The sequence below is a fragment of the Felis catus genome, chromosome B1, assembly GCF_018350175.1.
Source record: "Felis catus isolate Fca126 chromosome B1, F.catus_Fca126_mat1.0, whole genome shotgun sequence".
NCBI classification, from domain to species: domain Eukaryota; kingdom Metazoa; phylum Chordata; class Mammalia; order Carnivora; family Felidae; genus Felis; species Felis catus.
The window spans coordinates 26,980,996-27,007,975 of record NC_058371.1 but is presented as its reverse complement, the minus strand read 5'-3'; the positions used below and the strand labels follow the sequence as shown (position 1 = coordinate 27,007,975).

The 26,980-nt window shown below is 40.5% G+C and overlaps 1 long non-coding RNA gene across 1 annotated transcript in view; it reads left to right on the top strand.

The window, feature by feature from the left end:
* LOC105260481 overlaps positions 1-26,980 on the top strand; it is a 95,500-nt gene that overhangs the window by 938 nt on the left and 67,582 nt on the right. Inside the window, exons 2-4 of the long non-coding RNA XR_006596392.1 lie at positions 1,223-1,334; positions 8,471-8,605; positions 20,834-21,044. This is a non-coding gene — a long non-coding RNA (uncharacterized LOC105260481). The remainder of the gene's footprint in view (positions 1-1,222; positions 1,335-8,470; positions 8,606-20,833; positions 21,045-26,980) is intronic.

Here is a 26,980-nt window from a genome sequence, read left to right as displayed (position 1 = left end):
ATGCCATTCTTTAGTAACTGCTTTTTCTCTGTTTCTTCTGCCTGTACCTACTTTTTTGATCTGCCATCAAAAGAGATGTGTCAGTGCATGGGATAATCTCAGTGCAGTGTCCATTTCCTGCTTCCTATTTAATAGTCAACTACACATTGTGGAAGTTTAGACAAAACAGAATTATTCCAATAGAGGGGACATACATAGCAATTGTGTCTTAAGAAAGGACAAGGATTACATGGGTCAAGTAGAAATTGGTCATTGCAGAATATTAAACCAGGTATTGTTTCATATGTTCATTATTAAATATAATTACTGTGATGTTAATATTCCCACCTAAATAAACAGGTAGGTTTATTTAGAAATACCATCTACATAAAACAAGGTCAGTAACATAATATTGAGTGATATTTGTTATCATCTTATCTGGGATTACAGATTATAACTCTCAACTGTATGCATCTGTTTTACAAATCTGTGCCATTGTTCAGAAATGTGTGGCTGGATAGGAAAACTCCATCAGTACAACTGACATCTGCCCACAATACACATTCTCCTGGTTTTCAATGTTGGTGTTTTTTGTTTAAGTTTATTTCTTTATTTTGGGGGGAGGGGGGTGGGGGGAAGGGCAGAAGGAGAGAGGGAGAATTCCACTGTCAGGTGCAGGGCTCAAACTCACAAAAACCATGAGATCATGACCTGAGCTGAAATCAAGAGTCAGATGCTAAACTGACTGAGACACCCAGGCGCCCCTCTCCTGGTTTTGAATCTTAGTTCACAGCACAGGATAGTATTGAGAAAAGGGGTTTATTAACATAATACATTAGATGCTCGTAACTCACCTCGTGCCCCATTGACTATGGATGGCCTTCTTCCTGAATGGGAGGCATAAGGAATATCCCACCTGGTCCCTGATGTCCAATTACTCATAGATCATGAGAAGTAGTAATGTTTACCCTGATTCACATGCATCTACTGTGTCTGTTTATCAGTACAAAATAAATAAGAAAATTTCTGCTGGATAAAGAGAAACAGGCCAAATTGCCTGAAACTATTCTACTGGTAAACTAGGTCTGAAAATGCATTTGCTCACTTGGAAATTGCCTTTTCCCCCTCCAGTGGAAAGTAGTAAAGGTACTTAACATTAAGTATTTATAAGGTTTAGGTTTATTTGGACTAATGTTCAGCTCTAAACAGGAAAGGGCAGATATCATTACCTAATCTTTTACAGCTACACACAATTCCATGAGGGATGCATTGTACGCTAATGAAAAGAGCAAAGTCTGAAGTCAAACCTGCTTGAATCACATCTCTGAGGATTACTAGTTGGTTAATCTTGGCAGGTAGGCTTCAGCTCTGTCATTCAAAAATTCTGATTTTATTGTAGCATTGCCATGAGGATTAAAAGACCTGGTGTTTTGTAAGCACTTCCCCAGTGTTAATTTGATTCTCTTATGTGGTATACATAAGGTGTTGCCACTATTGATGCTATCTCCTTACAACTTCCTCTGTGACAAAGAGAGTGGCTGGGAATAAATATCCAACATTTTACATGTAATGGGAATCTTAAACAAAGAAAGATCAGGTTTAATTGTTTCCTCATCTGAAAATTCAAGATTTTATACAGATAGTCAGATACTCTGACTATCTCCAAGAATTATTGAGGATCATAGTTATGTGGCACCCTATCACTTTCAAAAATATTTTCAGAACAGTCATGTCCATGTGGCATAAAAATGTGAGCACAGAGCACTCTCTGAAGCATTATTGTTGACACAAAAGAAAGAACCACCAACTCAAAGGGCACTTGCCTTCTGGACTGTGATGTAATGTTTGTTTTTCCCCCAGAGGGATCATATGAACACACTTTGTAAGTTACACAGTCATAAACTTGCAGTTGCCAAATTTCAACTAGACTTGGTGTGGTTATTCCATCCATGCACTTCTCATTGATCTGCCCCAAATCCAAGTTCACTGGTAGAATTTTAGATCTACTAAGTCCACTTATTCTTCTATGCTCTGAGCAAAGCCTTCTCTGCAAACTCAGAAGCGCAGACTAGAGCTATAGATTAAGTGAGGCGGTGCCATTTCCTCACCTGGCCTTTGAAGGTGTTATTCTTAAGTCAGAAATAGCCATTATGCCCAGGGCCCAGATTTCTCTATGAAAGTAGTACTAAGCTGAGAGGAACTTTAGCTGAATTGCTATTCAGAAACCCAGGAGAATATTATCTTGTAAAGCCATAGATGTGCAAAAATTCCAACAGCTGCAATCATGCTAACCACATTGTATCTGAGGAAGTTTCATTAAAAGGAAAAGCTAAACAATTTACTACAATGCAATAAAATTACAGTAATTTAAAGATCCCTATATATTAGCTTATTAGATTTTCAGTTGCTTTGTAAGATATCTCTTCCATAGCTGGGTCTCTGGATACTGTTCCTAAGACGTCTATAGTCTGCCCTCTGATAAATTGGGTTTTCTCCGGGTGTGGTCTATACACTTGAGACTAGTCACTTTGATGTGAAGTATTAATTCCAGGCAGAGAGGCAATATAATATAGTAGTAAAGAATGGATTCTGGGGGCACCTGGGTGGCTCAGTCGGTTAAGTGTCTGACTCTTGATTTCGGCTCAAATCATGATCTCGTGATTCCTGACTTTGAGCCCCATGTTGGGCTCCACATTGACAGTGCTTGGGATTCTCTCTCTATCCCTCCTTGTCTCTGCCCCTCCCTTACTCTCTCTCTCTCAAAATAAATAAATAAACTTAAAACAAAGAATGTGGATTTTGCATTTAGACTGCATGGATATGAATCCTAGCTTTGTCACTAATTAGCTATGTGTGATTAAAGGGTACCACATCCTACATTTTGACAGACAGAAATATATAAAAACCTATTTTCTGTGCTTTAAAAAAGTGGTAAACAAGGTTTCCCACCAAAACATTCTTTTCTTTATAAACATTTTTTACAAAAGTAATTAAAATCATATATGTGTCAGGGCGCCTGGGTGGCTCAGTCGGTTAAGTGTCCGACTTCGGCTCAGGTCATGATTTCACAGTCTGTGAGTTCGAGCCCCGTGTCGGGCTCTGTGCTGACAGCTCAAAGCCTGGAGCCTGCTTCGGATTCTGTGTCTCCCTCTCTCTCTCTCTGCCCCTGCCCCTCTAGTAGTCTGTCTTGCTCTCAAAAATAAATAAAACATTTAAAAAAATTAAAAATAAATAAATAAATAAAATCATATATGTGTGTATGTATGTGTGCCTATATGTGTGTGTGTGTGTGTGTGTGTGTATTATGGATTAGCATGTGGCTTTCTCCTCAAAAGAGATAAATACCTGCTATCCCCGAAAGTCATAGACAAGTCTAGAAAAGTTCCAGAAAGTTCTGGAAGGTATTGATAAGGAATGGCATAAATAGCTAATAATGCACATGTAATGATGCAACGGCTTATGTAAGTTTGGGTGTAGCTCACCTGAATAGGGTTGATGCAAGAGCAAACCAATAGATGGTGAGGCGCACCCAGAGCGCTTGGCCTCCCCAGTCAGAACATGGGGCTAGCCAGCCAAGCCATGATGAACATATATCCCCAACTGTCAGGGGTTTCGGTCTACCACATAGTGACCATGACCTCACCCCTGGTGAAGATTGGAGTAAAGACCTTGACAAGCAGAGCCCACCAGACCTGCTGGCTGGAATAAGTGGCAGCCAAGCCATTGAGAGACACTAGTCAGTCCCGAAACAGGTGGTGTGGGCCATCACCAGCTATCTCCTTTTGCTTTCTTGCAGTTGTTGCTTGGCTCATTGAGAGAAATAAATGAGTAAAAGTTGTTAAATGATATTTGTTAAATAAATGGTCATTGTTAAATGATATTTGTGTGCAACTTCTCACAGGATTGCCTACTTCCTTCATATCATGTCTTTATTTTGATGTTGTTGCTCACAAGACATTGAGTAATCCAGGAAAGGTTATTTAACCTCTCTGTAAACCCACCAGCAAGGCAGGGATATAAAGCTTTGTTGTGAGAAGTAAATGAGTTAATATATGCCAAGTGCTTAGAACAGCTCCTGGCACATGACAAATGCTATGTAAATGTCAGCTCTTATTCAAAAAGATTAATGCACCCTTATGCTTATTGCTGCATTATTTACAATAGCCCAATTATGGAAGTAACCCACTTGGGTCCGTTGATAGATGAATGGATAAAGATGTGAGATGTGTGCGTGTGTGTGTCACACACACACACACACACACACACACATACACACATACACACATATATATTATTCAGGCATAAAAAAGAATGAAATCTTGCCATTTGCAACAACATGGATGGATCTAGAGAGTATAACGCTAAATGAAATAAGCCAGTCAGAGAAAGACAAACACCAAATGATTTCATTCATATATGGAATTTAAGAAGCAAATCAAATGGACAAAAAAGAGAGAGAGAGAGAGAGAGAGAGAGAGAGAGAGAGAGAGAGACAAACCAAAAAACAGACTCTAGAGAGAACAAACTGATGGTTCACACTGGGGTGGGGGGATGGGTGAAATAGGTGAAGGGGATTAAGAGTATGCTTATCGTGATGAGCACTGAGTAATGTATAGAATTGTTGAATCACTATATTTTACACCTGAAACATAACACTGTATGTTGATTACTCTAAAATTAAAATAAAATGAAAGTCGGGGAAAGTTACAAGTAAGTGTCAGCTCCTATTATTATCAAGAACTGGGGAAGGCCTCTGGTAACAAACAGAATGTTAAAGGTTACCTGAGAGATGTGACCAGTTTTGCCTGCCCAATAACAAACAGGTTTCTTCTCACCCAATGGCTTTGGTATCCAGCTTCTTGCACCTACTTCTTTTTTTGCTTTACAGTGTCTTAAAGGAAGGTCTAGTAAGCTTGGAAACTGAAAGGGTGTCTTACATTTGGGGAAAGGCAAATACCGTTCCTTTTGGCTGCAATCAGGCTTGCGGGAGGTAGAGGCTGCAAAGGAGGGCACCTCAGGAAGGAAGTATGCAGGTTTCTCCCTCAGAAGATTCTGCCCCGCTCCCTGTGCTGAGAAACCACTGTGGCTATTGTATGGGAGACCACCTCAAGAGAACCCAGCAGCCATGGTCCTGAGGTCACTGAGAAACAGAATGTTTGCAGAAGAAATCTCGCAGAGAAGATGAGCTCACCATAAATCCGCAAGCATGTGAGAAGGGCCAACAGTGTGAGAGGAAAAACAAACCCGGCGAATGAAAGGCCCTACATCAGAGAAAACAATAGAGGAATCCACAATTTATTTTTATATCCATATTTCTGCCTTGTGGTAAGCTGAATAATGGCACCGCAAAGATACCCATGTCCTAATCCCTGGAATCTGTGGATTTAAGGTGGCAGATAGAATGAAGGCTGCTAATCAACTGACTTTAACAGAGGGGATTTTCCCGGATTTTGTGGGTGGGCCTAATGTAATCACAGGAATTCCTAAAAGTGCAGAAGGGAGGCCTAAAAGAAGATTTTTGGAAGCAATGTGAAAGAGAATCACCAGCCATTGCTGGCTTTGGAGACGAAGGAAGGGAGCCACAAGCCAAGGAATGTGGGCAGCCTCTAGAAGGTGCAAAGGGAAGGAAACCAACTCTCCTTTAGCGTCTCCAGAAAAGAATGCAGCCCTGCCTACATCTTAATTTGAGCCCAGCGAAGCCCGTTCCAGCCTTAAAACCTGCAGAACTATAAAATAATACCCTCATGTTGCTTTAAGCTACTCGGTGTGTGATAATACGGTACGGCAGCAAAAGAAACAATAGATTTGTTGGGAAATGGATTGATAGAAAGCACCCAGCCCACTTTTCTGCATGACGATAGACTAATGTGGCATAGTTGCTGCCACTCAGTATTCCCAGAGGGCAATTGTTCCCTATCATTTATTTTATTAGTTTATATCTAGCCGGCTTTACCCGGTTAAGGTCCTGGCCCCAGAGACACAGGAGTGTTTTCTATGTGACACGTGCCACATCAGGTGGATTACCAAGATGAATTAGACCTGGTCCTAAACGTTGAATGTTTATGGTCAAGTGGGGAAGATAGATTCATAAACAGATAACATCAGCACAATGCTGGGAGTGCTCCAACAGGTGCATGCAGGGTACCCTGGGAACACAAAGCAGTGTGTAGCCCAGTCCTGGGTTTGCATGCAAGGAAGCAATAACTCCATGTCGTACTCAGATCCTAGCCCCAAATAGCGCCATTATCACTGTCACTTACATAGTATCTGCTACATGTCATATATATGTATGGCACATAGTATTATATATATGTCCTAAGTGCCTTGTCGACATTAATTCACTTAGTCTTTCCAATAACTCTATCAGGTACCTATTGTTATTAAATGCATTGCACAGATGACAAAATGAGGAACTGAAAGTTTAGGTTGCTTGCCAAGGTCACATGACCATTAAGTGTGGAGCCACAGTTTGAGCCAAGGGATTTCGGCTCTGGTGTCTGGGCTTTTAATTTTTTTTTTAATGTTTACTTATTTTTGACAGAGAGAGAGAGACAGAGCATGAGCAGGGGAGGGGCAGAGAGAGAGGGAGACACAGAATCGGAAGCAGGCTCCAGCCTGAGCTGTCAGCACAGAGCCCGACGTGGGGCTTGAATTCACAGACCGTGAGATCATGACCTGAGCCGAAGTTAGATGCCTAAATGACTGAGCCACCCAGGCGCCCCGACTGGTGTCTGGGCTTTTAGCCCCTGCCCTACACCCCCTTCTATGTTAACTAGTACCTTATATGAATGTCAGAACTGGAATTAATGGCTGCACTCACAGTGAGACCCACATCTCCCCTGGAGATTTGTTTTGCCCTGATTTGCAGAGATACTAATTCTCTTCACAGGGGAAATAACTCTCCCATAGCCCCAGTGTTTTTACTGGAAATGGCTTCTACTAAATGTGGTGCTTTAAGGAGGAATAGAAAGTAGCCAGACAGGTGGATAGAGGAAGAACAAGAGAATCCTTGCCCTCTTCTTTTCTCCATGTGTATGTACTTCCTGGATGATTCCATCCGTACCCATGATGCTAATAACACTTGGCAGGTAGTCACTTTTTACTGAGACATTTAAAGTAGGTCAGTTTGAGTAATCCTTAAATTCAACCACAATGAATGAAGAAGATTATATATCACTATGCAGGTTAACCAAATTCTTCAATGCTGCATATCCACCCATCCCACCGTTCATCAAATATTTATTGAATACATACCAAGTGCCAGGCACAATCCCACATTCTGAAGATACAGAACAAAAGTTCTTGCTGTCATGAAACTTATGTCTCTGCCTAGGAGAAACAGATAACAAATAGGTAAAATCTATGGTCTGTCAGGTGGTGATAAGTAATGCTACAGAAAAACAAAAAAAAGCTGGGAAAACCAGGGTGACGGAGATAAGCATTATAATTTACAGTGTGGTATAAATAAATAAAATGTATGTAGGCCAGGTCTCATTGCATAAGGTAACATCTGAGCAAGGATGTGAATGAGGTTAAGGAACAAGCATGGGTATATTGGGGGGAAGAGAGTTCCAGGAGTAGGTGTAACAAATGCGAAGGCCCTGGGGCAGAAGATAGTTGGCATGTTCAAGGAACATCAAGGAAGTTCATGTGGTTGGAGCAGAGTGAATGAGGAGGGGAAAAGAAATAGAGTCAAAGAATAACAGAAAATCAGATTGCACAGGACTTTAAAGTCCATAGGTAAGTTGAGGGGCCATTGAAGGGTTTTGAGCAGAAAAATGACATTATCTGATGCATTTTCTTAAAAACTTACTCCAGCTGCCGTATTGAAAACAGATTCTAGGAAGGAAGAGGCTATTAAAATATAAGAGATGATGATGACAAGAAAAAGGAAAGAATGACTCTCTGGAAGGAGAGAGTTGCCATTAGGCAGACGTACATGGGGGATAGCTTAAGGAGAAGATCAGGATTTTATTTTTAGATATGTTACATTTAAAATTACTGTTAGGAATTCAAATGTAGATAGTTGGGTATATGATCTAGAGTCCAGGGGAGAGATCAGAGTGAAAATGCAAATGGGGAGCCATTAAAAATATAGACAGTTTTTAAAACCATAAATCTAATGAGATCACCAAAAGAATCACTATAGCTAGAGAAGAAGTCTTAGGACTGATCCTTGAGACATTCCAATTCCACTGCTGGAAAGGAGCAGCCAAAGGGTAAGAGTAAAACTAGTAGATTGTAGACTTCTGGAAACCATTGAAGTGGTTCAGCATAGTGGGTTAAAATAAAGACCCCCAGTCTTCAGCCCTCTCTGTTTCCTGGCTCTTTACCATATGACATTGTAATATGACAACATATTTAAGCGTCCTTTGATTTGGGGCTCAAAGACACTATTTTCTTTGGCTGATAGGATTTAGGTGAAAAAGCCAGTGTCTGTTATGAGTCTAGACCTTACAGGTATCCTGTGTTTCCACTTGATTCCTTGCAGTCTGTCGTCAACATGAGATTAGAAGCATGGCCTAGTGAGTTCGCTGGTCCAAGAAAGACCTGAGCCCATCCTGCTGCCTGGAGCCCAGCCCCTGTTGAGAAGACCCCTCTTGTGACCCACAGATGAATGGGCAAAGTAAATGTTTTTAACTACTGAGTTTGGGGGTGATTTGTTACACTGCACTATTGTAGCTGTGTAGCAAGGATAACAAGGAAATGGTTGGCAAACTGTGTCAAATATGGCCGATAGGACAAATAAGATCAGAACTGAGAATTGACCATCAGATAGAACTCCACAGAGGTTGCTGGTGTCCCTGAAGACAGTTTTATTGAAGTGGTGTGGTGATAGCTTGAATGGAGTAAATTCAAAGAAGTGTTGGGAAAGAGGGATTGAAGAAAAACAGTAGAGACAATTCTTAAAATACACTTTGGGTGCAAAGGGAAGGGGAGGAATAAAATGGCACCTGGAAGGAGTGATGTCAAGAGAGGGCTTTTTTAATGAATGTACTCTAATTTTCTATCTTCGTTTTCTCCCTTATATTTTTATTAATGAATAAATGGTATTTATATCATTTTCATCGGATACATTTGCAAATATTTTCATAGCTTTCGTTAAAGTAGTTGAAATAGGATTGCAACTTATCCTACCCAATTTCAAATATTTGGATATCATATTTGCCAGCATCCTCCTTTTTAATAATAGCTCTATTGAGATACACTTCACATACATACAATTCATTTGTATGTGTACACCATTTCAAGTATACACATCAGTGGTTTTTAGTATTTAGTATATTCAGCATTGTGTAACCATCACCAAAATCAATTTTAGAACATTTCCAGTACCCCAAAAAGAAACTTTGTACCCATTATCAGTCACTTAGAAGAGGGGTTTTTAATGTGGGAAAAATAATGTATATTTTTCTGCTGATGAGAAGAATCCAGTAGAGAGGGAAATTCATGACACAGGAGCTACAGAGAGAATTGCTGGGGCAAAGCGTCCTGAGATAGATAAAAAGGATGAGCTCCGGAGGGCAATCACTGACACACAGATTAGGTACGGTTTAAGGAGATGTGTGTGGGTGCCAGGTTGACGTGGCTAGCTTTACATGTCAACTTTGACGAAGCTATCTACCCAGTTACTGGATCAGACAATGATCTAGTGTTGCTATGAAGGTATTTTGCAGGTGTTGTTAGCATCTATAATCAGGTGACTTTATTTTATTTTTTTTTTCAACGTTTATTTATTTTTGGGACAGAGAGAGACAGAGCATGAACGGGGGAGGGGCAGAGAGAGAGGGAGACACAGAATCGGAAACAGGCTCCAGGCTCTGAGCCATCAGCCCAGAGCCCGACGCGGGGCTCGAACTCCCAGACCGCGAGATCGTGACCTGGCTGAAGTCGGACGCTTAACCGACTGCGCCACCCAGGCGCCCCTATAATCAGGTGACTTTAAAGGAGATTTTCTTCCATTTTGCAGGTGATTCTCACCTAAACAGCTAAAAGACTTCTAAAACAGGAGTGCCTGGGTGCCTCAGTTGGTTAAGCATCCAACTCTGGATCTCAGCTTAGGTTTTGATCTCAGGGTGGTAAATTCAAGCCCCACGTTAGGCTCCACACTGGGCATGGAGCCTACTTTAAAAAAAAAAAAAAAAAAAGAAAAGTCTTCTAAACAAGTTCAAGCTGGGTGAGGGGGCAGTTTTAACTTACAAATTCCATATTTTATTATTTTACTATTCTGTTCCTGTATACTATGAAAAGGAGACTATTCTTCCTTTAATTATACCCTAAAAAGATGTGATTGTTTATTTTCTTAACATTCTATTAATAAATAAAAGGAAAAGTTCTTTGAATATTATCCCTTTTGCACATTTGTACCCCTATAATCTATAGGGGGAGGGCTATTTAATCTAATCTGTCCTTTTACTTTTGAGAAGGTAAAACCTACGTCTTATCCAGAATAGATTTCTCTATTATTACTGCCACCTTGACCACACTGTTTACTCCAAGCTTTTCCAATTTGTCTACCAGCCTCAATACTAGATGGTATTCCACAGTGGATGAGTTTGCTTCCCTCTGCACCTTCCTGACCTTCAGACTATTCAAACTATACAGGCAAGGCTGACTTTGAGTAGGGATAATTATGGGTTATCACAGAGAAGTGGGCCGTTCTTGCTACCTAATGTCACAGGAAGGACAAGCTGGGCTCTCTTCAGTTTCCTGCTGTGCCCTCCAGACCCTGGGTCTGGCTCCCTGCTCAGGAAGGAAATGAGTGGTAGTGGAACCTAGTATCTTGGGAGATCAGCAGGTCTCTGCCCTCGTATATCCTGGAAACAATCATGCTGACCTAAACTTCTGCATGACAAATAATGAGCTCTTTCTCTAGCAATAAAATTTGATCTCTTCATTCAAATTGTTCTACCAAAATATACGCTAAATTAAAGCATGTGTGGTCAGAACTGTTGCTACAATGGGGCTTCTCTCTCTGACAAGAGATTCTGTAAGGGGCCTTAAAGGTAAATGTTTCAAGTCCTTTCTTTCATCTCTTTTTTGACTATTCTGCATCTACATCTCTATACCCTTTTACAGTTAAGGCTAAAGACCTCAAGATGATTTGGTCTTCTCATTTGAGTTCTGGGGTTGGTAATCAGTCTATGGGAGATGTCCTGTAATGCACTCAGATTCTAAAGAATCCAACATAGCAGAACTGGTGCACAGCCAATAAGCAGAAGTAAGGCTGCATGAATTGTTGTTGACTGGCATCTGATTGGTTGGTAGTTGGGCCATACAGGTTGTTAAATATTTTGAATATTGTCCCTGCATATGGGTCCTCATATGTAGAAGGTTGCACATGAATACAACTCTACTGTTTTGAAAGCTCCATGGAATCACATATTTGATAATAATAGTTCTGTGATTTTGCACAACATTGAAAATGCCACAGACTTTTGATAAATACCAATCAGCTAGTCAGGTGCAGTGTGTATTCATGAGGTACCATCATTGATTCCCAAGACCTCATTAAACATGATGAGTACTATTAATAGCATTATACTCATCAATGGTGCTGCCCTCTGTGTGCCCAGAGCCCCCGTGCTTCTAGAGCCAGATAGAAGGCAGTGCTCCGTATCACACTCTGTAAATAGAATGCCCAGAATCCTACCATGGTCTTCCTTGGGAGAACTCCATGCCACCCCAAGGGCACCCAAGGAGAAGTACTTATGAACATCAGTGATCCATATCTTTATAGAGTGTCACCTCAGCATCTAACTTGGACAGAATATTTGAACATCAGCTGGCAGTTACAGCACTGTCATTTGGATTTATATCTCAAGTGTACTTATACTTCATAAAGGGATCTGTTCCATTATCACAGATTTGTTTTATTGGGTTCCCTTTCTAGTTTTTTAGAAAAAAAAAAGCAAAGAGAATGGATAGAATGTGACTAATGTGGGTAATTATCAGTAATTATCTTTACAGTTCTCACCAATACAGTACTCTCGAATTCATTTTATCATTTTTCCTTTGGCTCTCTGGGAAACAAATCTCTTTGGAAATTTGAACATATTGAAAATCTTTAGACTTGAACCAACCCTTTCTAAAGAGCAAGGACATCATTATGGCTTTTTCTCAAGCACAAAAAGAGGTGCTCAACTTTAATTATACAAAGCTTTTATTGATTTGGCTGACTTAATATCTTAGGCCTTGATTAACATTGGAAACTTATAATCATCACAATTCAGACTTGGGGAGATGGAAGAGAGCCAAAGAGGTTAGCTACCAAGGCTGGCCAGCTTTAGAAGAAGAGGATGCTCCCAAGGGACAGAGACACGCACTAAGACAGGGAGCTCAGTGGCTCTTGGTAGCAATTAAGAGTACTCAGGGTGCTTATTGATCATGTAAAATCAAAACAGATGTAAGGGGTGCCTACGTGGCTCAGTTGGTTAAGTGTCCATCTGTTGATTTTGGCTCAGGTCATGATTTCACAGTTTGTGGACTTGAGCCCTGCATCCAGCTCTGCACTGTGCATGTGGAGCATGCTTGGAATTCTCTCTCCCTCTCTTTCGGTCCCTCCTCTGCTTGCAGTCTCTCTCTCTCAAAAGAAATAAACATTAAAAAAAAAGATGTAAGTACTTAGATGTAAGTACAAGAACTTCTTTCAAAGGCACACTGCAATAACATAATCAGAATGGTGACGATGCATTCATTTACCAGGTGCTACTAAAATTCTTCTCAGTGTCCCAAACAAATGTAGCCTATGGAGCCTCCGCGGAACCCACTTACAGCCTCCTACCCTCAGTTTGTCTGACTGGAAAGTCTGAGTTCTCCTTATTTTAGTTCCTATTTTACTTTCCTTAGAATGCCTGGCTTCTAGATTGCCATGGATATCCAGATATTATTGAATCAGCCACAAAGATTCTTCCCACTGTGATTTGTTACAAGTCCACGCCATGGGAAACAAGTGTAAGACAATAGTTAAACAAACAAACAAACAAAACAAACCCTTGCAGACAACCACGTCTTGCTATTATTTCCTTTTGTAACATAAGATTCTTGGCCTTACCCATCTGTGACAATGAAATAGGGTCACATATTTATACCCAAACATACACCCTTTTGCTTGCAAAATGATGATGAAGTCCGGGCTTTTCCTAGGTTTCCCCTCTCCAAATACCCTCTAGGACTCCCAGGGTTGCTTATGCGTTTTTTAAAAAAAAATTATTTATTTTTGAGAGCACAGTCAGGGAAGGGACAGAGAGGGGGGCACAGAGGATCTGAATTGGGTTCTGCACTGACAGGACCGAGCCAGATATGGGGCTTGAACTCATGAACCATGAGATCATGACCTAAGCCGAAGTCAGATGCTCAACCGAGTGAGCCATCCAGGCGTCCCTGCTTATGCCTTTTGATGAATCAGTCCTTCCTGCCTGCTGCTGCCTGCTGGAAGAGTAAGATCTCGGAAATGCTGTTAAGATCTGACTCCACTGTCCTTTGATGTTGAGAAGTCCTGGTCTGTTTGCATTGGATGTTTCCAGCTCTGTGGCCCTGCCAAAGTCACTAAACCTGCTGCAGCCAAGTCCTCGCAGTCCTACAAAGATGATCCCTGATTAGGAATCACCACCTGCTGATGGGCTTGAGCATAATTATTCAATTTAGAAAATCAAATAGGAAAATATATAAGGATGTTAACAGAAACTATGTCAGCTGTCTTCCCTCTTGATATATTTCTATACTAATATTCTCAAAAGCAGTCATTAGAGCAGCAAGAGGCAAATGTCATAAGGATCTTTACAGTCTTGGTGGCTTTGTCCCATTCATGGCAAAGCTTTTCTCAATAAAATAGAAATTAAAATATACACTGGAAAGACAAATGTTATAACTGAAAATAATTTTAGGCATAGCATTGCCCTAAACTTCTAGTTTCACAGCCGAGAAAATAGTTAACTTGTCATGTCATATAGCTATGGTCCACATTTTGACCCCAGGTATGAAGATACCAGTTCAGAAACCATCTGCCCAAATATCCAGCCAATGTTTTTTTTGGAGACAGAATTGAAGAGTCCTTCATGCTTGAGTTACCCCATTGTTAAACCAACCTGGCTTTCCAGAATTCAGGTTTTGAAGTGGGATGGAGTGATGAAGGGGAGAGGTGGGCAGAGATATTCTGCTTCTTCTTTGGAAGGTTGATGGTGGTGCCTTAATTCTACTTTCTCAGAGTGAATGAAAACTTCAAATTGGTTCTGCTTTTAGCAGTAATACCACCATGTTCATATGATGGTTGACAACAGTTGACAAGCATGTGCAAATGCATCCTTCCGCTTGATAATTACAACAAATTTGAGAGGTCGATCATATAGCTACCACTTATTTATAGAAAAGAATCTGGAGCTGAAGAAGGTGAACTGACTTGTTCAGTTTCCTTCAGATCTTAGACAATAGAGCTGGCCCCAAATTTGAATGTTCTAGTTCTGAATGTGCTACTCCTTCCAGTGGAAAGAGACACATCTTTCTTGTTCATGCCCTATTTGCCCCTTGACTGCCAGTTTGATCTCAGATCAGCCACTTCCGTTGTTCTGTATTGTACTACATGGGACATTCCCAGACTCCCTTGCCCCTTGGCTGCCCGGTGGGAGCAGTCAGTAAAGACACTAATAGGAGGGGAGGAAGAAGGGAGAAACCAGCATAATTCTCCACCTCTCTAAGCTTCCTGTGGAATCTCTGGGCATCTCTGGGCTGTGGCCTTCATGGCTCTGTCTCCTGTCAGACAACCCTTTCTTTTTTTAAATATTTATTAATTTTTGAGAGAGAGAGAGAGTGCACATGCATGCGAGAGTGAAGGAGGGGACAGAGGATCCAAAGCAGGCTCTGTGCTGACAACAGAGAGCCCCATGCAGGATTCGAACTCACGAACCCTGAGATCATGACCTGGACTGATGTCAGATGCTTAACTGACTGAGCCACCCAGACACCCCTGACAGCCCTTTCTTTATCAGAGCCAGATGCCCCTGGCCTTCTGGGCTTTGGCAATATTGCCCCATCCTGTTGAATCTCCAACCCCAGGAGAGGTAAATGACTTCCTGCTGTTCCTAGTTTCTGGGGTCCTTCATTGTACCCTGCTTATTTTCTCTGTCCTTCTATAATCTTTGCACTTGATTCCCTTCATCTGAAAGACCTACAGCGGATTCTAACTGATAAAATATGTGAGTTTAAATAAACTTCCTTAAAAAACTGCTCATAAAGGTAACTAGTACCCTCACTGGACAAGCCTTGGCCATGGAGGGAGTTTGTCAGACATTTTATGGGCACATATTTTTTGATCCTTGGCTTTAAAGAAACCACATTAATAGTACCAATTTTGGTATCCTTGGTTATCTGAAACTACACAAAATTTACCAAGGTGAAGTTTCCTTCCCCTTCCCTCCCTCCTCCCCGCCCCCGCTCCAGGTACACAGAGTGTTGGCTGGGTCTTTCTAGCTCAAAACCACACCTAGCAATAAGGGTGCAGATGCAGTATGTTTTTCTTGGTAGAAATTTTATTCTGCCTCTATTCTAACTTTGGCACTAACTTCAGATTTCTTTGAATCAGTGGTTCTCAAGCTCTAGAATGCGTCAGAATCACTTGGAGGACTTATTAAAGCAGAAGGCTAGGCCCCATCTTCAGAGCTTCTGATTCAGCATGTCTGGGACGGGGCCCAAGAATTTGCGTGTTTTTAACTTGATTTTTTTTATTGTGGTAAAATATATATAACTATATATATATATATATATAGATAGATAGATAATTTTACCCATTTTGAGCATACAATTAGGTGGCATTAAGAATTTTCATAATGTTATGCAGCCATCACCACTTTGATTTCCAAACTTGTTCACTATCCCTAACAGAAACTGTATATCTATTAAACAACAACTCCCCATATCCCACCCCCTCCCCCCTGGTGTTCTCTATTCTACTTTCTGTCTCTATGAATTTGCCTATTCTAGGAACCTCATACAAGTGGAATTATACAGTATTTGCCCTTTCGTGTATGGCTTATTTCATTAAGTGTAATGTGTTCAAGTTTCATCCATGTTATAGCACATGTCAGAATGTCCCTCCTCTTTATGGCTGAATAATATTCCATGGTAGGTATATGCCACGTTTAATTTAATCCATTCATCTGTTGATGGACATTTGTGTCATTTCTGCCTTTTGGCTATTGTCAGTAATGCTACTAAGAACATTGGCATTTAAGTATCTATTTGATTTTCTGCTCTCAATTCTTTCAGATAGATCCATAGACATAGAATTGCTGGATCATTTAGTAATTCCATTTAACTTGTCAAGAGGCCATATCAATTTTCCACAGTGGCTGCCCCATTTTGCATCCTTACCAGCAATGCACAGGGTTCTAATTTCTCCACATTGTTGCCAATACTTGCTATTTTCCTTTTTTTTTAAGAAATGTTTATTTAGAGATAGAGAGAGGGAGAGTGTATGAGCAGAGGAGGAGGAAAGAGAGAGAGAATCCCAAGCAGGCTCTGTGCTGTCAACACAGAGCCTGATGCAGGTCTTGATCCCACTAACCTTGAGATCATGACCTGAGCCAAAATCAAGAGTCGGCTTAACCCACTGAGCCACCTAGGTACCACACTATTTTCCTTAAAAAAAAAATTCCATTCTAATGGGTGCAAAGTGGTATCTCACTGTGGTTTTGATGTGCATTTCCCTAATGGCTAGTGCTCTGTGGGTCTCACCCCTGTTCTGGTAGTGCCCTCCATCAGTAATGCCTGCAGCACTCATCTGGGCACATATCACTTGTAGGAAGCTCCACAGACATGTCCCTCTCTGGGGCCTCTACTTATTGCGGGGAGGTGGCGGTGGTGGCTCTTGTGGTTCTTTCTTACTATGATCACAGGACACACTTGAGCAAAAACCATGAGGGAAATTTGAGGAACAGTATTTGTTGCTGACAAGTCCTGGAGGATACATGGCAAGCCCTGAGGGCTACCAGCAAGCTTGCAGGAAAGAGCAGAGAGAAGGAACACAGATCACGTGGAGAGCTTGGGTGCCTAAGGGTTTCTTGGGTTCACTCTCTATCGGCAAATTTAAACCATAAGATCAGGAGTTAAAGCATGGGAAGGGAGAAGCATGGGTCACTCAAGTGGTCAGTTATCTAGGTTGCCCAGGGCTTTCTAAAAGGGGAACTTCATGGAATGTGCACCCTAGTTCCATATTTGGTTGGTTTGCTAGTAGCTGCTTCCTACAGCTGGGAGTATGTTTATTTCAGATGGGTGTCTTTTCAAGTGGGTGCCTCAACAGTCAAGGCCTAATGTCAGGTGCTTACACTCCTGCTAGCGATGTTGAATATGTTTTCACGGGCTTATTGGCAATACTATATATATATATAATATATATATATATATATATATTATATATGTATATAGTATATATATGTACTATATATATGTACTATATATGTTATATATATATAACATATATATGTTATATATATAGTACATATATATGCAATATGTAGAAATATTTTATATGTAACATATAAAATATATGTATATATATATATTTTTTTGAGAAATGTCTCTGCAAATCCTACGCCCCTTTTTGAAATGGGCTGTTCAGTTTTGTTGTTGTTGTTGGATAATTTGCATTTTAAACAAGTTTCCAGGTGATGCTGATCTGAGAACCACAGGGTGAGAATCACCGTTTTGGTTTTTTTTTTTCCTTCAAAACCTTTTATTTGTATGAACAGTTCCTAGCTCTTAGTTTATCTTAGAGCTTTTAAAAGAGTAGAGACCTTATATATTTAAGTTTGAAAAAAGTTTCTGCTATTAATCAGAAATAATCCTTTCTACTTCTTTCTGGCTTACCCCTTGGAGTAAGCCAAAAATAAAACCATATTGTACGTTTCCTGACAGAGAGATGAGAAAACAACAGACACAAGTCCTGAATTCTAGAGTTGAGAGAATCACCGTTTTAGATGAGATTGTATACGTCAAGTGATTAAGTGCCAGCCTTGTTCGTGATATGGAAGTTGGATAAAATTTGCGCGGTGTGTGGTTTTAATCACTTCTTAGGAATCAGACTTTTGATAATTCATCTCCTGTGGATATTCTGGGATTTTGATGTATTATCTCGTTCCTCATGCAGCAACAATGGAAATCGAGGCAGACCTGAAATTGAAAAATCCCAGTACTATATCACCTAACACCTTCAAACCCCCAGACATTATATCTGGATGTGTTACAATACCCTGGGAATACACATCTTACTAAAGCTGGACAGGATGCTACTACTGACCTGAACATTTAGGAAACTCTTGTTTATATATCAGCATGAAGCCTCAAAACTCCTGACCAGTAGGAGTCATTTCATAAATGCGGCTTTTTTAAAGAAAGAATAATTCAAGGAGCCCGGGTGGCTCTGTCGGTTAAGTGTCCGACTCTTGATTTTGACTCAGATCACAATCTCACAGTTCATGAGATGGAGCCCTGTGGTGGGTTCTGCTCTGACAGCACAGAGTCTGCTTGGGGTTCTCTCTGTCCTTCCTCCTCCTCCTTCTTCTTCTTCTCTCTCTCTCTCTCTCTCTCTCTCTCTTAAAAATAAATAAATAAACTTTAAAGAAAGAATAATTATCTTAAAGAACTCTTACTTATTAGACTGAGTTGGCAGAATTATCACTGGCCATGTGAATATGTAATTACCATGATTTATTTGTCAAGTACTGAACATAGGTAAATTTCCTACACTTTTATTGAATTTGAGAAGTTAATTAGTATGACTATTAAGCAAAACCCAGAGATCATTACATATGAAATATTTCTCTGTAATTCTAATAAACTGATTTCAAAACCTATTAGGCTTGAAATTTCATTCAATAATCTGCAAACATTTTTCTCTTTGGTTAATGGATCTCTGTACTTATCCTTCTCACTAGAAATATTCTAGGACTATTTAAAAGGTTTATAACAGCTCTTGCTGGACATACATAATTAAGTTTATTTTCTGTGAAAATCTGTGGAAATGTCCCTTGGAATTAATGGAAAAGTATAATTTGTCTTATTATTGTTACTTAGTATTTATGCAGCACTTCATATTTCTAAAGTACTATATAATCACTAGTTCCTCTTCAGCAATTTTTATGTCATTCATTATAATGTCCCTTTGATATAATATGTGATTTACTTGTGTCATGCTTTTTTGATATATTTCAAGAAAAGAGTGGAATAAGATGGGCTCTTGTAATACCTTGTGTTGGGGGTCCCCAAGATCCCCCCCAGGTTGGATGATTCACTAGGAAGACCCACAGGATTCAACATCTAGTCACATCAACAGTTATGATTTACTACAGCAAAAGGAATCAAAGCCCAATTAGCCGAAGGAAAAGGCACTTGGGATGAAGTCTGTGGGAGACCAGATGCAGGTGTCCAAGGGTCCAGTGGTTTTGCGTAGGGTGCAGTCAATTCCTCCAACAGCAAGTTGTGACAACATTTTACCAAGGAAGCTCATATCACCTAAGGTGTTTATTGAGAGCTGATCACAGAGGCAAACTTTGCCTGGCATGTGCCATATATCCAGACTTCCAGAAGGAAAGTAGGTGTTCAGCATTTTGATGATTAATTTTATGTGTCAACTTGACTAGGCCATAGTGCCCAGATATTCAGTCACACATTATTCTGATGTTTCTGTGAGGGTGTTTGGGATGGGATTGACATTTAAATTGGTGGGCTTTGAATAAAGCAGGCTATTCCTTGTAATGTTGATGGGCCTTCTCTAATGAGTTGAAGCCAGAATGGAACAAAAGATTGGCCTTTCCTAAGCACAAAGAGATTCTCCCAGCAGAGAGCCTTTGGACTTGAATTGCAACATTGGCTGTCCCTGGATCTCACCTTTAATGGTCCAACCTGCAGACCTGCAGAGTTTGGACTTGCCACCTTCCATAATCATCTGAGCCAATTCCTTAACATAAATCTCTTTCTTTTCTCTCTTTCCATCTCTCTCACATATATATCATATATATCATCTATCTATCTATCTATCTATCTATCTATCTATCTCCTATTGCTTCTGTTTCTCTGTAGAACCCTGGCTAATACAAGTATAAGGCATATGGTTTGTACAGTTTAGACAAAGTGAGCCACTCTGATCACTTTGATGGGGGACACTCCTGAAAAATAAATTTCCAGATGCCAGCCAAGGGCAAGTCTTGCAGCAGGCCTTTCTAAGGATGGTAGTGTAAGCCTACTGGGTTAACTTTTCTTATATACCCCATCTCATATGCTATATATAGAAAGATAAGGTAGGAGGGTGGTTCTTGTCTCTTTGCTTGATCCTTGTGCATGTATACCTTGTTTAAAAACTTGGGGGGGGATCTCTTGTGTCCACAGAACTGGAGGAATATTTTTGTTACATATAAAACCATAAACCAGTGAAAGCATCCCCTATACTTCTGTTCTTGTTATTGTTTAGTATTTTCAATCTGTCTTAACATCACTGCATTATCCAAGTAAAGAAGTTAGTATCGGGGTGCCTGGGTGGCTCAGTCAGTTGAGTGCCGACTTCGGCTCAGGTCACGATCTCGCGGTCCGTGAGTTCGAGCCCCGCATCGGGCCCCTGTGCTGACAACTCAGAGCCCGGAGCCTGTTTCAGATTCTGTGTCTCCCTCTCTCTGACCCTCCCCCGTTCATGCTCTGTCTCTCTCTGTCTCAAAAATAAATAAACGTTAAAAAAAAAATTAAAAAAAAAAAAAAGAAGTTAGTATCAAAAAAGGTAAAACCACCTTGGTAGCCTTCAGATCTGGCCTGCTTGCAGTTTCTGTCCTGTGATTTTTCAACAGAGAACATAACTTTTCTTTTAACTTCACAGGAAATTCTATGCTCCAATGTGCCCGGAGATATGAAGCATGACAAGAACTACCACCCAAGCAGTTGTCAGAATGAAAAGGCTTTGACAGCGGCTCCTCCAGGGGCTTGCCCTTCTCCCGCAAGCCATCAACAATGAAGATGCTCCTGGGATGGAAGGATGGTGACTTTCCAGGCAGAAACTGTTTTCAGAATCTGTACTTGTTTACTCAAAGGTCTGTAAAGAAGCAGACATGGCCAGGCAGGGGCCACACACACGTTCTAATGCTTTTGCCATCTCAAACTTTCATTTTCTTGTCTCAACATTTTGACAAGGTCTTAACTAGTCTCCTGTGTCTTCTCTCCCCATTTTCAAGTTATTTCATATGTTGCCGTAAGAATTTTTCTATAAACACGAATCTGGTCATGTTGCCTCACTCAGTCCCCACTCACTATGTCTGGTCTACTGAATAAATCCTCAAGCCCTTGGCATTGCACTGAGAGAATGTCGTAGTGTGGCCTGAATTTACCCTCCCAGCCATACTTCTAGTCACCTCCTCATCAAGGGTGGGTCAGTCATTTCCTTTTGACCCCTAAATCTAAGAATCCGTAAGACTGTAAAGCTGTATGATTTTGTAAGACCCACTGTCAGTAAAGTACATACTTTTCAACTAAACTTAGTACTGAAATACACAAATGAGTACACATTCCTTAATTGCGTAGCTTGATAGATTTTCAAAACGAACATACCGCTGTCACCGTCACCCAAATCAAGAAATAGACTTTCACCAGGACTGCCTGTAAGTCTCTCCAGACCTTCTCTTGCTCATTCCCTGTCCCCTGCCTTCTATCACCTGTGATTGTTTTTTCCTGTTTTACAACCCTGTAGAAATGGAATCGTACAGGAGGAACTCTTTTGTACCTAGCTTCTTTTCCTCAATAGTTTGTAAGGTTTATCTGTATCAATGTAACAATTGTTGGTTGTTCTCATTGCTGTCTGGTGTTCCAATTTATTCATTTTATTTTTTAAGTTTATTTATTTCTGAGAGAGTGAGAGAGAGCGAGGGGCAAAGAGACAGGGAGAGAGAGAATCCCAAGCAGGCTTGGCGCCGTCAGCACAGAGTCCGATGCAGGGCTTGAACTCATGAACTGTGAGATCATGACCTTAGCTGAGATCAAGAGTCAAATGCTTAACCAACTGAGCCACCCAGGCGTTCCTTTACCCATTTTATTTTGACAGACATTAAGGTGTTCTCATTATTCGCGTACTTAGCGTAGTGCTGCTCGAAACATTCTTGTATTTTCAGTACTTGTGTTTCAGTAACTATGTGTATGCATGACTATAGGATGTATACGTAGGAGTAAAATTATTGGGCCGTTGGGTACGAATGTCCCTAGCTTTAGTAGATACTACCAAGAAATTTACTAAAATAGTTGTGCCAATTACATTCCCAGCGGCAGTGAATGAGTGAGTGTTCCTTCACACCAACATACGGTTCTTTTCCATATTAATTTTGGTGGATGTGTAGTGATATCTCATTGTGGTTTTAATTTATGTTCCCTTAGTGACAACTGATGTTGAGAAACTTCTCATGTTTATTGGTGGTTTTGATTTTTTTCTTTTGTGAAGTGTTCATTCAAGTCCTTTGCTCATTTTGTTTTTCTATTGATTTTAGGCCGTATCGATCTACGAAAAGTTACATATCCTATGTATGGGAAATTTTGTACACATACACAGTTATCCCATTCTGTGTCTTGCCTTTTCACTCTCAGTGTATTTTTTAATGGACACAAGTTCTTAATCTTAATGAAGTCTAATAGGTTCATTTTTTCCATTTATGGTCAGTGCTTTGGTGTCCTGTTGAGAAATCTGCTTGCTCTAAATTATCAAGATATTCTCCCATCTAGTGGCATTATTGTTTTGTCTTTTATATCTAAATCTGAAATCTTCTAAACTTCATTTTTGCTTATGATGTGAGACAGGAATGTGGCTTTTCCATATGGATATTCATTTGACCCAATTTACCAAAAAGTCCGCTGTTTCTCCTTTGCACTGCAAAGTCACCTTTTTATTTTATTTTAATTTTTAACATTTATTTATTTTTGAGAGAGGGCAAGCGGGGGAGAGGCAGAAAGACAGGGAGACACAGAATCCGGCTCCAGGCTCTGAGCTGTCAGCCCAGAGCTGACATGGGGCTCGAACCCACAAACTGTGAGAACATGACCTGAGCTGAAGTCGGGCACTTAACTGACTGAGCCACCCAGAAGCCCCCAAAGTCACCTTTTCATAAGTCAGATGGCTGCATTTGTTTTGAGTCTATTTCTGGATTCTCTGTTCAGTTCCATCAGTCTGTTTACCTGTCCTGTACCAACACCACATTGTCTTAATTACTGTGGCTTTATAGCATGTTGTGACATTTGGTACTGCAGGTCCTTCAGTTTTGTTCTTCAAAGTTGTCCTGGCTATTCCACATTATTTGCATTATCATATAAACTTTAGAATCAGTTTGTCAATTTTCACGAAAATGAACCTGGGATTTTGATTGGTATTTCATTGGATCTATATTGGTTTTGTTGTTGTTGTTGTTGATTTGTTTTGTTTTGTTTTTGGGAGAGAGAGAGGGCACAAGTGAATGAGGGGCAGAAAGAGAGGGAGAGAGAGAGAATCCCATGAGGGGCAGAGAGAGAGAAGTGGGGCTCACCCAAAGCGGGGCTTGAACTCACCCCATGCGGGACTTGAACTCACAAAATGTGAGGTCATGACCTGAGCCGAAGTCAGATGCTTAACCCACTGAGCCACCCAGGCGCCCCTGGATCCATATATCTATTTGTGGGAGAATTTACATTTTATAATATCAAAATTTCCAGCTGGTGCATATGGTTCATTCATTTATTTAAGACTGCTTTAATTTTTGTAAAAATGCTTTATAGTTTATTGTGAAGAGGTCTAGGCTAACACATTGCTTGGGACATTAACATCTATGCTCATGAGAGATATTACTCTATAATTTTCCTTTCCTGTAATGTCGCTGTTAGGTTATGTTAGCCCCATAAAACGAGTTAAGAAGTGTTTCTATTCTTATATTCTGTGGAAGAGTTTGTTAAGACTGGTGTTATCCCATCCTTCAGTATGTTTAGATGAATTTACTAGTGGGGCCATCTAACACTGGCAGTTTCTTTGTAAAAGAGGTTTTGCTTTTTTTTTTTTTTAAGTTTATTTATTTATTTCAAGAGAGAGAGCATGCACACGAACAGGGGAGAGGCTGAGGGGGGGAGAGAGAAAATCCCAAGCAGGCTCCATGCTGTCAGCGCAGAGCCCAACTGAGGGCCCGAACTCATGAACCTTGGAACATGAACTGAGCCAAAGTGAGGATTCGGACACTTAACCAACTGAGCCACCCAGGCACCCTGTATAAAAGTTTTAAATTGCAGATTCAATTTCTTCAATAGATACATGTTTGAATTTTTAAATGTAATTTTCTGTCAGTGTATTAAATTGTGTTTTCTTTTGGATGTGTACATTTGGTTTAAATTGTCAATTTTTTGACATAACGCTGTTCATAATCTCATCAGCTTTTTCACGTGTTTAATCTACAGTGGTGTCCTTTTTTTATTTCCAATATTCGCAATTTGTGTCTTATCTCTATTTTTATTATCAGTTATGCTAAATATCTATCACCTTTAGACATTTGAAAGACATTTGTCTTTCAAAGAACCAATTTTTGACATTGTTGATTTTCTTTGCTTTATAGTTTTGATTTCTTTAATCTCTCCTCTTTGTTATTTCATTTCTTCTTCATTATTTGGATTTAACTCACTGTGTTTTAAAAAATTGTGATGGGGGCGCCTGGTTGAGCATCCGACTTTGGCTCAGGTCACGATCTCACGGCTCGTGAATTCAAGCCCCGCGTTGGGCTCTGTGCTGACAGCTGGGAGCCTGGAGCCTGCTTCGGATTCTGTGTCTCCCTCTCTCTCTGCCCCTCCCCGGCTCATGCTATGTCTCTCAAAAATAAATAAACGTTCAAAAAAAATTTTTTAATTGCTTGTGATGGATACTAGCAATATATGCATTTAAAACACTTTTTTTATATGATCATGTGATACCATTCAGCTTTTTCCCCATTCTATTTAAAAAAAATTTTTTTTAATGTTTATTTATTTTTGATTGAGAGAGGGAGAGAGAGAGAGACAGAGCACAAGCCAGGGAGGGACAGAGAGACAGGGAGACAAAGAATCCAAAGCAGGCTCCAGGCTCCAAGCTGTCAGCCCAGAGCCTGACACAAGGCTTGAACTCAAGAACTGTGAGATCATGATCTGAGCCAAAGTAGGCCGCATAACCAACTGAGCCACCCAGGCACTCTCCCCATTCTGTCTTGTGTGACTAAAAACATGTGTTTTCCAAGAAAGGTCCTCTAACAAACTAGAGATATAGTTTGTTAATATGAAAATCTTAGTTTTCTAGAAAGCAACTTGTATGGTGTAGAGCTATGGCCATAATTATAACTGTTAATATAAGAATTCCAAATGTTGCCTAGTGGTCTGGATGATGGGGATCTTCTTTTACACACTCAAGCTTTTACGTAGTAGGAAGTGACTTAGCACCAGAAAGAACTGAATGCTGGGCGGTGTCCTTGGACAATATGTCATCTTTCATCTACGTTTCAGATGAGTCTATTAGTAGGACTGTATTAGTTTCCTATACCTGCCATGACTAAGTACCAGCAACTGGATGGCTTAACAGAAATTTATTGCCTCACAGCCCTGGAGGCTTGAAGTCTGAGATCCAAGTATGGACAGGACAGCACTTCCATTGAAACCTTAGGGGAAAGCATCCTTCCTTGCCTCTTCCTAGCTTCTGGCAGTTTGCCGGAAATCTTGGGTGATCCCCAACTGACAGATGCATCACTCCAATCTTCCACCTTCGCAAGGCCATCTTCCCTCTTTGTATGTCTCTCTCTGTGTTCAACTTTACCCTCTTTAAGGACACCGGTCCTATTTGTATAATATAGCATTATATTGTATAATAGGATTGTATAAAGTCCTACTTGGTTAGGGTCTACCCTTATGACCTCATTTTAAATTGATTAGCTCTGCAAAGATCCCATTTCTAAGCAAGGTCATATCCTGAGGTACTAGGGGTTAGGACTCCCAACATGGCTTTTTGGAGGGATATAACTGAACCCACAACAAAGACAATGTCAGTGCTTGTTGAGAAGGCTCCACAGATGGCCAAATGGAAAGCCAGACAATGGAGAGGGGAAGGACAAACATCCCATAGACAGGCAGCTAGAACACTCTCCTCGCATATGGAGACATCATTTCCGTGACTGACATGTTGCACCACAGATTCACCAGCCTTCTTGGGCAATACGATTTCCAACATGTGACCATACTTGCTTTAGTCCTCAGAGTGAACATCTGATCACTTGTAGCTCCCATATGCACAAAATAATTTGGTCCTGGTGTTCGGATATATCACTGATGGGAAACCTGGCTCAGCATTGTGAGGCCAAATTGCACAAACTGCTTTCAAACCGATACATGTTAACCTAAATCCCTATTTTCAAGGTGGCAGTAACCTTAGGAGAAAAGCAGTTGTTTAGAACCCGGTCAGCAGCTGGTGCATGTACTTCTAGATTCCATTGGCGCTTCTCTGTGGCACCTCTTAACCTTTCAGAAATTTAGTACCTACTCCGCTCCTGTGATTGTCATTTTCTGCAATGTTTCTTTCTCAACCGCACCTTAGCTGGATCACCCTCTAGATAGCATCGATAGATTTTTAAGACCAGAAAGCAGCCGGGCCAATGAACCACTAAAAATAGCTACATTCATGGATCAATTAAATCCAGCTTGACATCCTTAGCGCATCTGTAATGCAATAATAATGATGATCTACCTCCTAGCGATGTTGTGAGGAATAACCAATGAATGATTGCAAAGCACCCTGAAAATAGAAAGGGCCCGATAAAAGCTTGTAATTATTAACGGTAATCATTTGCAAGTGACCTAGAAATTACTAAGTTATAGCATTCATTTTGTCGTGCGTTCTTTTTGCGTAACGTTTGCATTTCCAGCCCCAGGCTCTGTGTTGAGAGAGATTATAAGCTGCCACACGCTGCAGCCCTTGGGAACCTTCTAAGGAAAAACTTAAAAGCAATCTATCCCTGTACAG